This window comes from Urocampus carinirostris, chromosome 4, assembly GCF_059441175.1.
Source record: "Urocampus carinirostris isolate Australia breed hairy pipefish chromosome 4, RoL_Ucar_1.0, whole genome shotgun sequence".
Classification (NCBI taxonomy): domain Eukaryota; kingdom Metazoa; phylum Chordata; class Actinopteri; order Syngnathiformes; family Syngnathidae; genus Urocampus; species Urocampus carinirostris.
The window spans coordinates 31,668,631-31,683,305 of record NC_142352.1 but is presented as its reverse complement, the minus strand read 5'-3'; the positions used below and the strand labels follow the sequence as shown (position 1 = coordinate 31,683,305).

General features: G+C 39.4%; 1 protein-coding gene across 1 annotated transcript in view; it reads right to left on the bottom strand.

The window, feature by feature from the left end:
* c1qtnf4 (C1q and TNF related 4) overlaps window positions 1-13,704 on the bottom strand; it is a 44,720-nt gene extending 31,016 nt beyond the window's left edge. The window contains exon 1 of the mRNA XM_088334184.1: window positions 13,561-13,704. The gene's annotated coding sequence lies outside the window, so the exon portion shown is untranslated. The remainder of the gene's footprint in view (window positions 1-13,560) is intronic.
* Between the last annotated feature and the right edge of the window lie 971 nt (window positions 13,705-14,675).

Genomic DNA, 14,675 nt, shown 5'->3' with positions numbered 1-14,675 from the left:
TTTTTACCTTTAGGTTTTATGTCCATGCTTCTTGCGAATAACAAGCACAACTTTGTAAACACAGTTGACGCAGCAACAACACTCACTAGTGGAATGGTGAGGAGATAACTACCACTCTGCATTAACTGCGGTAAGGGTCATAATTAATGTCAAAATTTAAATGCAGAAATGACGTCTATTTGCTTAGTATCAGTCAGGTTATTCCCAAAATCCATTTAAATGAATCACACAGATTTGTCGAAAAAGACTAGTTCTGATCTCAACCCAAATACCCCCCAGTTGTAAACATTCTTGTCGTTAAATGCAGCAAAATGAGTATTTCCCGTCTCTAGGTTTGCTCTGATTGCTATTAGATAAAACTCCAAAAAGATTGTTCCTTAATTGGAATGCATTCAAATGCTTGTGCAAAGTGTTGTCGTGGGGGCCAATTTGCAAAGCAATTTATCAGCCTAAACAACGCTCTGCAAAACCAGATTAATATGATCACAGCACAGCACCCTTTAGTATCCACATAAACGCTGATGTCATTGTAATTTGAAAGATGGGGATAAAAATTAACTTCCCTTCATCAATCATCTCATTATTCTTTCACCACAAGCGGGCTTTCTGTCCATCCCAGATGGCTTTGGGAAAAGCAACATGAAGGAAAAAAGAATGTAACTTCATAAATGTACCTTATGAATCGGAGATTAGCTTTTGTTAAATTTCTTTGTTTGGCGGTATTGCCGATGAGTGGTTAACGCGTCCACAGCACAGTTCTGAGGTCATGGGATCAAATCCAGCTACCAGTCTTCCTATCTGGAGTTTGCATGTTCTCCCCGGTTTCCCCTCACATTCCAAAACATGCATTTCAGGTTAATTGGGTGGTCCAAATTGTCCCTTAGGTGTGAATGAGCGGGTGAGTTGTCTGTCTCGGTGTCCCCTGCAACCAGTCCAGACTGTCCCCTACCCACTGCCCAAAGAAAGCTGGGATGGGCTCCAGCACCGCCGCGACACTACTGAGGATAAGCATGGATGGATGAATATTCCTTTGTCAAATAATGTTTCTGCAAACAGGGACCGGCTTTTGAGGTCGTCATGTAATGAACGACCTTGGAGGCACTGAAATGTAAAAGGTTTGAAGGTCGAAACAGATTGCAGTTCTTACACATGGGCAGATGTTGCCTAGAAACTAGAAATATCAAAAGGGGGGATATTTCCTGTTGCTGGATGAATATTTGAGGGTGATTCATATAAATCATGATTTAGCACGGATAGGTAAATATATAATTAATCATATTCAATATATCCTTGCTGCTATTTCAAAAGACATATTCTTTACATATACAATTTTGGGCATTCTATTCAAATTTTTATTCTTGCACTTTTTTATTTTTAAACATTAAATCCATGCAAGCAATAACAGCAAGATGCACATAAAAACTCTCCACAGTGTACAGTACAATACAGCTGCAATGTTTTTGATGCTGCCCTTAACCGGGTGAGAGGCATTTATATCAAAGTATACTGTTGGCCCCTATGGGAAGTCTGTGAACAAAATGAGTGCTTCGAGTGTTCAAGGACATAAAAGCAAAGTCCAGTTGAGTGGTTTTGCTATTGCCCTTTATACATTCTGGTAAAATAACTCCTGGTCAATCCAAAATAAATCATATATTTCAAAAGTTGTATCATGTAAGCCAAGAGTATGCCCTTTTAAGGCTGGTGGAGCCCACACTTTTTGTAATCACATTGTAGATTTCAATATGTGAGAAGTCTGTGGTCAATACCGTATACTTTTAGCAATGCATACACAACTCTTGTTTTAAGTTATCGATATATGTGACCATAGCAAATACCATCCAGGCTGTTTCAAAATGCTAAAAATATAAATGTAGAAATTGATGAATTACTACAACATTCCTGCATTGTTAAAGAAAACTATTATGCTGTGATCTACTGTAAATGTATATTTCTAAAAGTATTTGTCATTTTCAGTTTTTAGTATCAGTATTGACTGGGCCGGATATGGGCAGAGTTCCTTAATGTTTTTTTTTTTTTTTTGTGAGAAAGTAGAGTCTATGATATCCAAGGTGGGCTCTCCTATCAGTGTATTTCAAGTCACTAAGGTGGATAAAATTCTACTTGTGGCAAAGCCCCAAGGGTAAATTAGATCCGCGTGGAGTTTAATGAGACTCTGGATTTTGTGGGCATGTCATGGTTGACACACCTCTGCCAATATTTCATGGACATCTGGGACTTTCGATTGGCGCTTTTTAAGAAAGGGGACCAGAGATTGTATTACAACAAGGGGGTGGTGTCGGTTGGACCCCTTCAGAGATAGTGTGAGAAGCTCAGAAATCCGGGAGGGACTCAATAAAGAGCTGCTATTTGAGTTGGCTACTGCATCTGGTAATCTGTTTCGGGCATGTCCCACCGGCAGAAGGCCCCGGGGATGACCTAGGACACACTGAAGGGACTACATCACTAAATAGGCCTAGGAACGTCTCGGGATCCTGCTGGAAAAGGTGGCTGGGGATAGAAAGGTCTGGGTTTCCCTGTAGAGGCTGCTGGCCTCGCGACCTTACTCCGGATAAGCGGAAGATAATGGATGGATGGTTTGTCAATGTTCATCGCTGTTTTTGTCATGATTGCCAAACTCAAGACACCTGGGGAAATCGTTTGGCGCTAAGGAGCGCGCTCTCTGATTGGCTGACACTCCCCTCTTCAGCTGTCAGCACCCAGAGGGGAGTGTCAGACCGTACTTTGCCAGATTACTAGTATCAAAGACTTCTCCTGCTTGATTCCTGCCTGCCTCCTGTTTCAACCTGTTTCTGTCCTACGTTTATGATCTACTCTCTTGCCCTGGCCATCGACCTGCCCGCTAAGCTGTATCGATTCTGCCTACCTGTCATGGAACTGGCATTCCGTCCGACGCTGCTGATGACCGACAAACACCGGAGTCCAAAGCAAGCTCTGACAACTCATTCCAATAAAGATTCCTTTAAAACGAACGCAATTGGGTCCGAGATACCGTCCTGGTTCCTGGCAGAACGGTCTGACCAGAGAAGGACCCAGCGGACGTTTTTTACGAGCGCCGATCGGAGAAAAGAGCCATGCAGCGTTTGCATCGGACTGAGGCGGAACTCCGACGTATGTCGGGTGACGTGTCCGCCATTCTCCGACTTCTCTGGCAGCAACAATAAATGCTTCAGCACCAGCAAGCAAAGTTGGATGCCCTCCCAGAGATTCTCACTCGTCAGCTGCACGCATCGGTCCCGTCTCCCAGTAATTCTCTGTCTGCCGTGCCGCCGCAAGCCCGCACCCCACTCGTGAATTTTTCCCGCCATCGAAACGGCGGAGCCGCTGGTGGGCGTCCCGGAAATTTTTTGGGGCGATCCTGCCCAAGTTCGCGCTTTCCAGGTGAACTGTCGGCTTATTTTCGACTTGCAACCCCGTAACTTCTCGTCCGAAGCGGCCAAAGTGGCCTTCACAATTAAGCACCTGTTCGGGAGGGCTCGTCTTTGGGGAACAGCCGAATTTGAACAGGGTTTGGCAACATGCTCATCGTTCGACCTTCTGGCCCAAGAAATGCTGAAGGTGTTCGATACGGGCTCCACTTCGGCCAACGCCTCCCGCTCGCTTATGAACATTCGCCAGGGGAGGCGCACGATTGCCGACTACTCCATCGATTTCCGGACACTAGTGAGCCAAAGCAATCTTAACGCGGATTCCTCTAGGCCCACCAGAGGCTATGAAGGTGGATCGCATGTCGCTGTCCGTCGAGGAGCGTCAGCGTCGACTCTCTACCGGCCTCTGTCTGTACTGTGGAGGGCAAGGACACCGGGCATCATCCTGCCCATCAAAAGGGGGAGCTCAACGGATGGTTGGAGTCGTCCGGTTGGGATCCGTCCACACTAGAGGTAAGATCGGGCCAAAAAAAAGCACCCGAGCCCGACGCAGGCCCGAGGGGTATTAAACCCGACCCGGACCGAGCCCGACTAATTAACTGGATTTGCTGGCCCGGCCCCAAAGGGGCCCGAAATTACATATTTTATTTATAAGGAGGGGTGATTTATGATAACAAATTAAACTCTGCCTTTTGTTACAACATCTAGGCCTAAGTTAAATAAAACTGTATAAACATTTACATCTTTTATATTTCTGTGTCTGCACTGCAGATGTTACATTAAGCGACAATCTGTCATTGACGGGTTTTTTTTTTTGAGGTAGCGAAAACATTTAAGGGCGTCCGTCATTTTGACGACTTGATCATTGGGCCATAATCCACAGCAGCAGTAGTAGTACGTCCTTAAGATTCAAAAATCACGCGAATTTGCGGAGGGGAAGATTATTAAGAGGACAGCATTCACGTCACGTCACGTGCACAGAGCATGCTCTGGCTCCGTTAAAAGCAATTACAGCTCCTTCTCCGTTTTATCCAAATTATTTATTTTATAACAAGTATTCCTTGGTCTAGTATCCATACATAGTTTAAGTATATATTTTTAATGAACATATATTTATAATTATTAATTAATTAAAAAAAAAAAAAAAAAAAAAAAAAAAAAAAAAAAAAAAAGCAGGACCGAACCCGACCCGACCCGACCGTATGACTGACATTTCAGGCCCGACCCGGCCCGAAATTGCCTCGGGTTCGGATTCGGGTTCGGGCTTGGGCCATAAATCTTAGGTCTAGTCCACACCCCGATCTCCCCGACCGGAAGGCCAAGGCTCCAGGTGCACCTTCAAAGTTCCGGGTCAACCCAGTACCTGTCTGCCCTTGTGGACTCGGGCGCGTAGGTCCGAGATTCTGTCCTGGTTCCTGACAGTTTTTATGATTAGGATTTTCGTAAAGATGAATAAATCCTGACACAATTGACATATTTTAAAGTAATTTCACCACTTTAATATTCGTATAATCGTAAACAATATAAAAATACAATACAAAAAATGATTGAAATCCAATTTTGGCTAATCTATGCACACATGTAGTTAACCCTGTTCTTTGTCGAAAGAATACAGGGATATCTAATAAAGCTATCTTGTACAAGCTGTGGAGTGAACTGGGCTCTTGAGACGTATGAAAGAGTTCGGGGTCTATTATCTGGAGGTGTACTGAAGGAACCATGCTGCTGAAATCCCTTTCATTAGACTGGCTTCCTCTTCTCTCCTCTCCCTGCTTCTCATCTTCAACACTTGTCACCGGGCTGACAGCTGTCTGCATGGCTACAGACCCAGGAGCTGCCTTGGGACGGGATGAGTGTCAACGAAGGGGAGCGCGATAGACAGAAAGCGGGACTCAAATCACAATTCAGGTCTGTCGACAGAAGATGAAACAGCAAAGCTATGTATTTTTCAAAGCCTTCTTGCACTACCTTGGCAATGTTAAAAATACAGCAACACTGTGACTTTGTTACCTAACACAAAGGGCAAATAACTTACATTTAAAACTAACAACTGAATAAGTAACAAAAATGTAATTATGGTCAACAGCTTAGAACTCAGTGACTCATTAATTAGTTAGGATGCTAAATTAGATGATGTCATCCACTTAAGCGTCGTACCAGAACAGGTTTTTCTCATCAACAACAAATACAAGATCAAGACTGTTTAAATAAATGTGGATTAAATAACCCTGCTTTCCATTGTAAAGGAAAAGCAGGTGCTATAAAAGGAAGGAGTGTGCTCAAATTAGACCCCTTTTCAGTCTACAACATCACCAGATAATCAGAGGATGCATCTGCATAGTTGACCCGTAAAAGTGGGAGTAGCAGTATGAGAGAGAGAACAAGAGAAGATTTGTGTATTGAGTTGTATTTTTAGAGTATTATTTAGAAAAACAGTTTGCCCAGCTGTCGCGTGTACAGGTGCACAAATCGCAGTTTTAGGGAACACAATTCTTTTTGCGATTTCAAGAAGAAACAGAACTTTTGAAAAGCTCCGTAGGAGCCTGTGGCTGCAATTCATTAAAATAACCTACACCAGGTTGCAGATTTCATATCTGGTAAGTGATTATGGCGGTCTGGTTTGGATTTACATGAATGTCGAACGCCTTGGTAAGTATAAGTACAGTTGTTGGGGAAATACTACGTGCCGGCTACCAATGGCTACTATAGACTGTAGGTTTGCTACTATTGTTGCTACCTAGTCCATCCTTTTATAGTAATAACAACAATTATAACAATAATAACATTATCAACATTATTGTTAGTGTGCATGTTTATGGAACATATATTTAATAACAAAAATACAGTATTGTATTGTTAATAATGTATTAGACATATTGACTAATTTTCTTCATCATTATTATTATTATTGATCCCATCAACAGTAACAATGTATTTAGGGTGGGTGCAAGCCAAGGAAAGGTAATTATTTTTAAGTTTAACGTATGTGTGAACTAAGCAATTGTTAAAATGAACTGGTAATCTCAGCCACCTCTGTTGTCCATCTAAAGTGCTGGCATAAAAAAGTTACCCTGATTTAGACCAGTGTTGTATACGAGGTGAAAAAGTCAAGTCAAGTCATCTTTTTTGATAGGGTGGTCGTTTTGGTTGTAACATTTCTCAGAATTCACTGTGTGAATATAACTTGTTTTTATATTTCTAAATATAAAAACAATCTTTCTCACACACACACACACACACATGACGTAACGGTTCAATAATCAGTCTAATTGCGTGTCTTGTACGTTTATCAGTTTTGTACTCTTTTATTTTGAAGTTGCATTTCCGGTGTATATCTGTTTCCTGTGTGACTAAAGTTAGCTAGACACACGGGGGCGCGCAGTGTGGCCGGGAGCCCAGCCGGGGCGAGTGGCGTTTGGGCCATCACCAATGCTAATAAATTTTATTTACCTTAATGCTTGTTTTTATTTGTTTAATTCTGCCAACATAGAGTTCATATAAGTTTTAACATTTTTTTGTGTAGCCATTAATCACAATAAATCTCAAAGAGCTGTAAAGAGTACCCACTGCTATCACACCATTCCCTGATCTAAAACCTACTGTATATAAGGGCAAGAAAAAAAATCAAAAACCTCAGCATTAGGAGAACAAACAGACAGTACGCAGACATCATCAACATGACATGTAGGTAATAACAGTATGTCCGGTTGACAGCTTCCTGATGTCAACATAATTCGTAAGCGATTGAACTTCAGTGTTTTAAGCTTAGATTTGGAGGTTGAATCTCAAAGAACCGAGCATTCCACAGCACCGGGGCCCGAAAGGAGAACGCTCTTGAACATGCGGATCTCTTCTTGGCTCTTGGGATCACTAGTAGACCAAATTCAAGCATTTTTAGGGACTTCCAATGCCAATTTTCAAATTTTTACAGTACCGCTGAAAGAAAAAAGTCCGGTGTACATGATGTATTTTGCAGGGACGCAAATATACCTGCGATGCTATTTCAAACAATCAGCTTTTGAATGTCCCTGGAGCTTCATTCGGCTCTTTGGGCTCCTTAGTGGCTTCCTGGCACTTTTTCAACAAACGACGGCCTCAACAACTCCACCCAAATAGAAAGCCCGGTAACACAGAGCCGGGCCATTATGTTTGCGCTCAAAAGAGAAAATTCTACTTTCACCTTTTTAAGGACACTTCAAACGTCGCAACTCACCTTTAAAAACCAAACTTGTCCGAGCAAAAGAGGAGCTGGCAGCAAGTCAAAACATATATAAGAACTCTGCAAGCTGGTAAGTGAGTTCAGTTGACAGTTACCAATTGATATGATTACAAAAAGTGTCTGGCATGGAACGTAGGATTTGTAGCAGTAAAGAAAAAGAACACACAGCTGGCCCAGGGGTGGCCCACAAAGCCAGGCTATGACCTCAGCAGAGGAACTGAATAAAGGGAGGCCAGTGATGAAGGCAATCCAAGAAGGGACTGTCTCGCTCTGGATTTTTGTCCCCAGCATCCTACCTATAGTACCTCAGGCCATCACACTCACTAAAAAATATACTTTGCAATGAGATGGTAGACTTTCTCATGTCAAAATGCCGAATAATAATTTGTAGTCTGGAAAATCATCCAAAAAGGGCAAGCCATTTTAATGATTGAACAAAAAAAAAGATAAAAGACAGATGGACCTATGTAAATTATATTAACCATGTAGCAAAATCTGGGTGGTCAAGCATTATTTCAACAATTATTGACCAAATATATTGAAGAGCCGAGTTTATTCTTTTAAAACTGGCCTTGCCTTTCGGTAGCGCTACATTCATTTTGCGTTAATTACATCAGGAAAACGAGTAGGAAAACTTTTTAAGTTAATCTGAAGGGTTGGCTACCCACAACATTAAGCGAATTGTTTTTCGCTTAATTTTTGGTAGTTCAACACTTCAATCAAGACACACACACTCATGGATGTATCTGGTTTTCTTTTACTAATCAACTACAAGAGAAACTTCAATAGAGCACCAAAATAAAACAAGGATAATAAAATGAAACAAAAAATCTAGAATTTGGGCTCTTGGCGCGCACCTTTTCGAAGGAAAAACAACAATGGCTTAGTTTTTACTGTAGAGTGAAGATTTAAAGCAACTGGGCGTTATTGTAAATAATCAACATCCCCCCCCCTACAGTCACACCAATCTATAACTGTATAGTTTGTATGAGAATTTCTGATTGTGCGTGAAATCTATTCAACTGTTTTAACATTGTGGAGTTGAGCTGGGGGAGGGAAAAGGAAAAAGAGACAGGTGAGGGTAAAGGATCCCAAGCATCAATCAGAATGCTAACCCAACATCGAATGCTCTACAACCTCTTTAAAGACTTTCTTGAGACCATCATTTTTTTGGTTACATTTTAAAATCTCAGCAATACAGCAATAATGTACATACTTTTGGAAAATCCATTCATCCATTATCTGCACCACGTATCTAATACTGTCTTCCCCATTTAACTAGCAGTACTGTATCTTAGTTTTATTGGAGGAAAACACATACTATATTTTCCGGAATATATGGCGCGCCCTCAAAATATTCCTCTATGAGCTATTTATCTAATACATAAGGCCCACACGACTATCATGAATAAAACTAAAGCTAAGGTAAGAGCCAGGGCTGCATTAAAAAAAAAATCTGAATATACTAAAAAAAAAAAACAATAACTATTATATAGAACATAAATATTATGCAATCTGGTTTCACATTTAAATTATTTCGATTCGTTCATAAATAGTTATCATAGGTAAAAGCATTTCATTGTATTTTTATGTATTTCCGATTTCACATAGTGTACTTCTGGTCTATAAAGCACACACTTTAAAATTTCTGTTATTTTTTTGTTTTTTAAGTGTGCCTTAGAGTCCGTAAAATAGAGTACATTATAATATTCAAATTTGATCGATTCGTGTTTACACTTTAGTTGCACTAATGACAATATTTTCATCATATTGTGAAATTGAAGGGATTTTAATTGTCTTGTTCAAATTTACATTACAGATTTGTATTTTTGTTTTGTTGATAATTTTTTGTTTGTTTTTGTTAAGATTATTTGCTCTTTCTGACTATTTTCAAAATCCTGTGGCGTGAAGGTATTATATTTTTCTTGTTGACTTTGTTATGATTTTCTTTATAATTACCTTTTTTTGTTTTAATAAATAAAAAAAACGTTTATATTCAAAAAATGTTTGCATTGCAGTTACTTAATTTTAAAAAACATGTATATTGTGCTGTTTGTGCTATTTTCATCATAACTATAATAAACAAAAATCAAAGTGGGAGGGGATATTCAATACTTTAATGATCATGACATTTCCAAGCAAAAAGTATTGGATCTGTATCAATTGTTACGAACCTGTATTTACTTGAATCGGATCTATACCAAAATTCCCAGTATCGCACACCCCGAGAGGGTGCAGGTGGTCTGCTCACGGAAGAGCACTAACTCTCTTCCCACTCTCTTATCCATTTCCACCCTGTTTTCATCTCTCCAAGAAAAAAATAATAATGTTAAAATCATTCAAGTAAATATTCTTTTTTAATTACTTACATTATATCCTTGTTAAAGTAATTAAGTATTAGATTGAAATGTCCTACATTTGTAATATCTGAGCCTGTTACGGGCCAAGTAGGGTATGGGCCAGAAATGAACACTATATCAACATAGTCTAACTCTGCGCCAGTCCTTGCTCAGGCTTCTTCCAGATCTGTTTACTGGATCCATACTACATCAGGATGCCAGGCAATGCTTATAAAGACCATTTATGAGCCAGGTTTAGGCCATAAATTGTCTGTGCACCAACATTGTTTGCTTTGCATCAGTTCCAGACCGGACTCGTTTCAAATCTGAACCACATCATGTGGTCCAATTGCCTCAAGCCGGGCTTTCAACAGTAGTACAAAGATGAAAAGTATGAAATGCTGATCACAACAGATCTCATTGACCTGCAGAATTTGATCAATTAGTGTGGCCCAGAGTTCAAAGTAAGCAAGTAAAGTTCTATTTTGATTAAATAAAAGTTTGCAACAAGGGCAAAAGAAAAAGGCTATCTGACAAATCCCAACCATTCACCTAAGAGTAAACATCACAACGTTTTTGTAGAAGGACATAATATGTTAGCCAACTACATTTCAGAACAACAAGCAATTCGAAGAAAAAGCAAGACATGAGGTTCTACGCTGACTCATTTTCAAGGTACGTCACTATGCAAATTCCTAAACGTAATTTAATACTTCAATCTCTGAGGAAGTGCCATGCACGTTTCTTTTCACATGTCACTTCTTGGGTCCCCCTGTCCTAAAAAATAAAATAAATACAGCTAATTAAAAACCTCACAATATATACTGTACAAGGAAAAACATCCATTACAAGCACAGAAAAATAACATTTTTGGTTAGTGCTCTTTTATAAATATATACTATAAAATGAGTATATTATTTACATGTTTTAAGGAGAACGTGTGTATTATGTACTGCCTCTTAGTGGTTAAAATTTTTCAATAATTGAAAAATAATATTGATTTTCATAATAAGCAACAATACATGAACTATCTTATGAACATGCATTTTTTTTAATTCTTATCATTTAAGAGGTTATTGTTAAATCAACATAACGTATGCCTCACCTGAAGGGTGCTGACATCAAGTAATCGTTACGGGTACCCAAAAACCTCAAAAACATGGGGCAAAAAAAGAAAAAGAAAAATTGTGCTTTTTGGTCAATTTGAGTCTATCTAGTTTATATTCTTCATTGTGTTTTTTTAACATTGCACTACACAACACAGTAACATGTATTGGTCAAATAATACACACTGCCCCTTTAAGTTAGTGACAGTCAACGTACCACTGACAGTCCAAGCAGTTGTTGGATTAAGAATGAACTACATTGAAGTTTATTTATGTGTTTCAATCAAAACTTGTCCTGTCTTTTGTATATGTGTGTGTGTTACTACAACATAAAATTTGCAAAAAAATATGCTGAATGTTTTTTCTCCAATACATGAAATATCAAATCCTGAAAGCAAATATTTAAAGATTGCGAAATAGTTAAAGTTATCCATATCAGGGGGTGACAGAGTTAGTCTGTAATGCAAAGAGTACGTTGGCAATAAAATCAAACCAACTTGGGGTCCGCTAGCTGTTTGTGTTCCTCATAGTATAAGGCACCCTCCTTAATAAAAAAAATTAAAGGGTCTATTTTACTTTTTTGCCTGGTATTTTGTTTTTCCAGCAACTTACAGCAAAAAGAGGGCAAAAAATATGTCATCTCCCTCTAGATGAGGCTCATGTTATGTAAATTAAATGTAAATTTCTTGAGTATAAAAAAAGCACATTTATAAGATAGTTAATGTATTTTTGCTGACATTTTTACCACTACACTAAATAATACGCACTGTTCCTTTAGGTGAGGCCAAAGGGGGTATAGAATAATGAATCACTGATTGATTTATTTATTTTCATAATAATTCTTAATGTATTTTGTTTTTTTTGTTTTCTGTAGAGGGAATTAAAAAAATAAAAACCAATGTTTGACACCATCAGAATGTTTTGATTAGAGCAGTTTTGTGGAAAACCTGATTTGGCCAAAATATTTCCCAGACCTTAGCTCTGGTAGTCCCCAAGTAAATTAAGTTGGGACCCCCTAACCTAGAGTAAATACTTTGTTTAATCATACATATTGTTCAATAGTGGAGGGTGTTCCCAAAGTTTTGACATTGAATATGAAACATATTGAGGATATAAAAAACACATCTGGCAAAATCAGAAAGCTTGCTATCTCAATTTTTATATGGAATGTTCAAAGAATTTCATTGTATGCAACATAGGTAACACGACACACATCAAGCCAAATCAAATTATTGCCAAACGGGTCCCAGCCTTGCATTGCGAATGGTCACAACAGCTTCTATTATTCGTGCGTTACTGTTTTGTGCTATGTCAAAAAAGCTCTCTACATTCTTTATTAAAAGAGCAACAGTAAATAGTGAGCAGTACCTCGGCATACTGGAAAACTGAACGGGTTTGTGAAAGGTTTGGTCTATTTTTCCCTTTTTCCAAAAGATGTGATTAAACAACTATTCCAAACATTGACAATGCAATGCTGGGACGCGTTTGGCAAAATTTGACTTGATGTCTGTCTTATGACGATTGGTCCTTACATTGAACATACTGTACTTTCCATGTAAAAATGAATGTTACAAGCTTTCAGAAATAACCTTATATGTTTTTATATCCTTAGTAGTTTCCGAGATGTCAATGTCAAAATGTGCCCAAGACTTTTGGGACAACCTGCATATTAATTTTTAGATTTTCCATCCACTCCACACGTGGTTAACTCTCCCAAAAAATGAATGTCAACATTGGAACGAAACAGCCTAGCTCAGTTGTTGGTCACAACGAAAACACATACACATGCACAATCTATTTTTTCAGTGGGACTCAAACACACAGCTCCCAGATTTGACATGCACACCACATTTTGTTTGGAAGCCCTATCTACACTCTGAGAGACAAAAGGAGACCCCTTCTTCTGAACGCCCATGTAAGTTAAGGGCTCATCAGCTATGCCCTATTGTGGCGGCAGCTTCTTGTTGCCTGAGGGGTCTCCACTGCCGTAGACAAAAAAGGTAAGCATGGATCCCACCACTTCCGTGAATACTCCTCCTCCTTGATAGCAGCGCTACGGCTCTTCTCCCATGTGATAATCATGCGTCGGAGCGTATGGATTCCTTCCCCAGTTAAGATATCGCTTTTCCACATCAAATAAATAATGCATACTGCTGAAATGTGGCACAAGTGCAGCATACTAAGATCGCATGTGTGATTTCATCACAACATGCTTTGCCAAAAATTCACCCGTTGTAATAAAAACACAGGCAATCCACCAGTAATGAATAATGTCCTTTCGAATTAATCACACCAAGACATCCTGTTTTTTTTTTTGTTTGAGGTTTTTTGTGGGCGATCTCTCATGATGCGGAAGGGTTCCAAAAACAGCATGCCTGCACACTTTTAACTCTTGACGTGGTTAAGTTCACAGTTTACAATCCTACCTGGAGGGCAGCACAGGATATTGACAAAAACAATGAGGAATGAGGATGGTGATGATAATGATTAGGACAATAAAGTCTTCTCACCTTGGGGTTTGTGCTTTGTGGAATCTCGCACCTCACTTGTGCACGCGATGTAGTATGGGAAGTTCCTCTCTCCTCTTCCTCCCTCTGTTTTTCTTCAATCTCCTTCCCCCTCCTTTTGCCCATCACTTATTGTTCCATCTGCTCTATCTCTCTTCCACCCTCCTCTGTTAAGGCACCTCAACCCCACCCCCAAACCCCCTCCCTCACACGCTCATCGTATAACAGGGTGGGATGCAATCCGATTGGTTTCGGAGGTGCAATGCGCATGCTGCAGGGATGCGGTTGAGATACGGTCACACACTTCCAGTGGGCACATGGGATACAGTGTAGTGCAGGGGTCAACAACCTTTATGAAGCTGAGAGCTACTTCTTTGTTACTCATTAGTGCAAAAGACTACCAGTTGTATATGCATTTCTAAAATTTATAAGAATTATTCGGCTGTTAAAATCTTGCCCATTATGTTATTACTACGTATGAGTGGCGGGCTGTGCATTTCACAACTAGCCCTTCAGTAGAGCTACGACTGAATCAATCCAACCTATTTCATGGCTATAACATATTTAATGCAGCTACAGCTTCGACACCTATAAACAAACATCAATAATTACCTCCTAAAGTTGGAATATCATTTAGAAATATAGCCACATTTTACTCAACAAAAGTCCTTTTTATTTGTGCACAAAACTAATCCTCGTTTCTTTACTAATGAATATTTAAATTACCGTGTAATACAGATCATCAAGCTGTTTCAGTTCCAAGGAGTTGCTATCACCATCGAAGCTAATGCTGAAAGTCAAGCCTGTCTTATCGTATTTCTGGTACATGTTTTTCTTTGATTTAGGGCTAAAACAGTCTGTTTGACAGAAGCAGTGGACATCTTTTTCTTCATTTTTTTTTTCTTGTGATACTTCTGTTGAAACCCCTTAGCCAATCACATATTGTGAAACCGCTAATGTTTCCTTGTGCCTTCGAGATGACTCTGGCTCTGCCGACTCAGAATCTGATTAGCTAAACTAATAGTTTTTTTATTGTAACTGTCTTAATGCCTTATGGCCTGCAGGCCATCAAATGGTCAAATAATACAAAATGTCCCTTTAATAATTGATCCCATGAA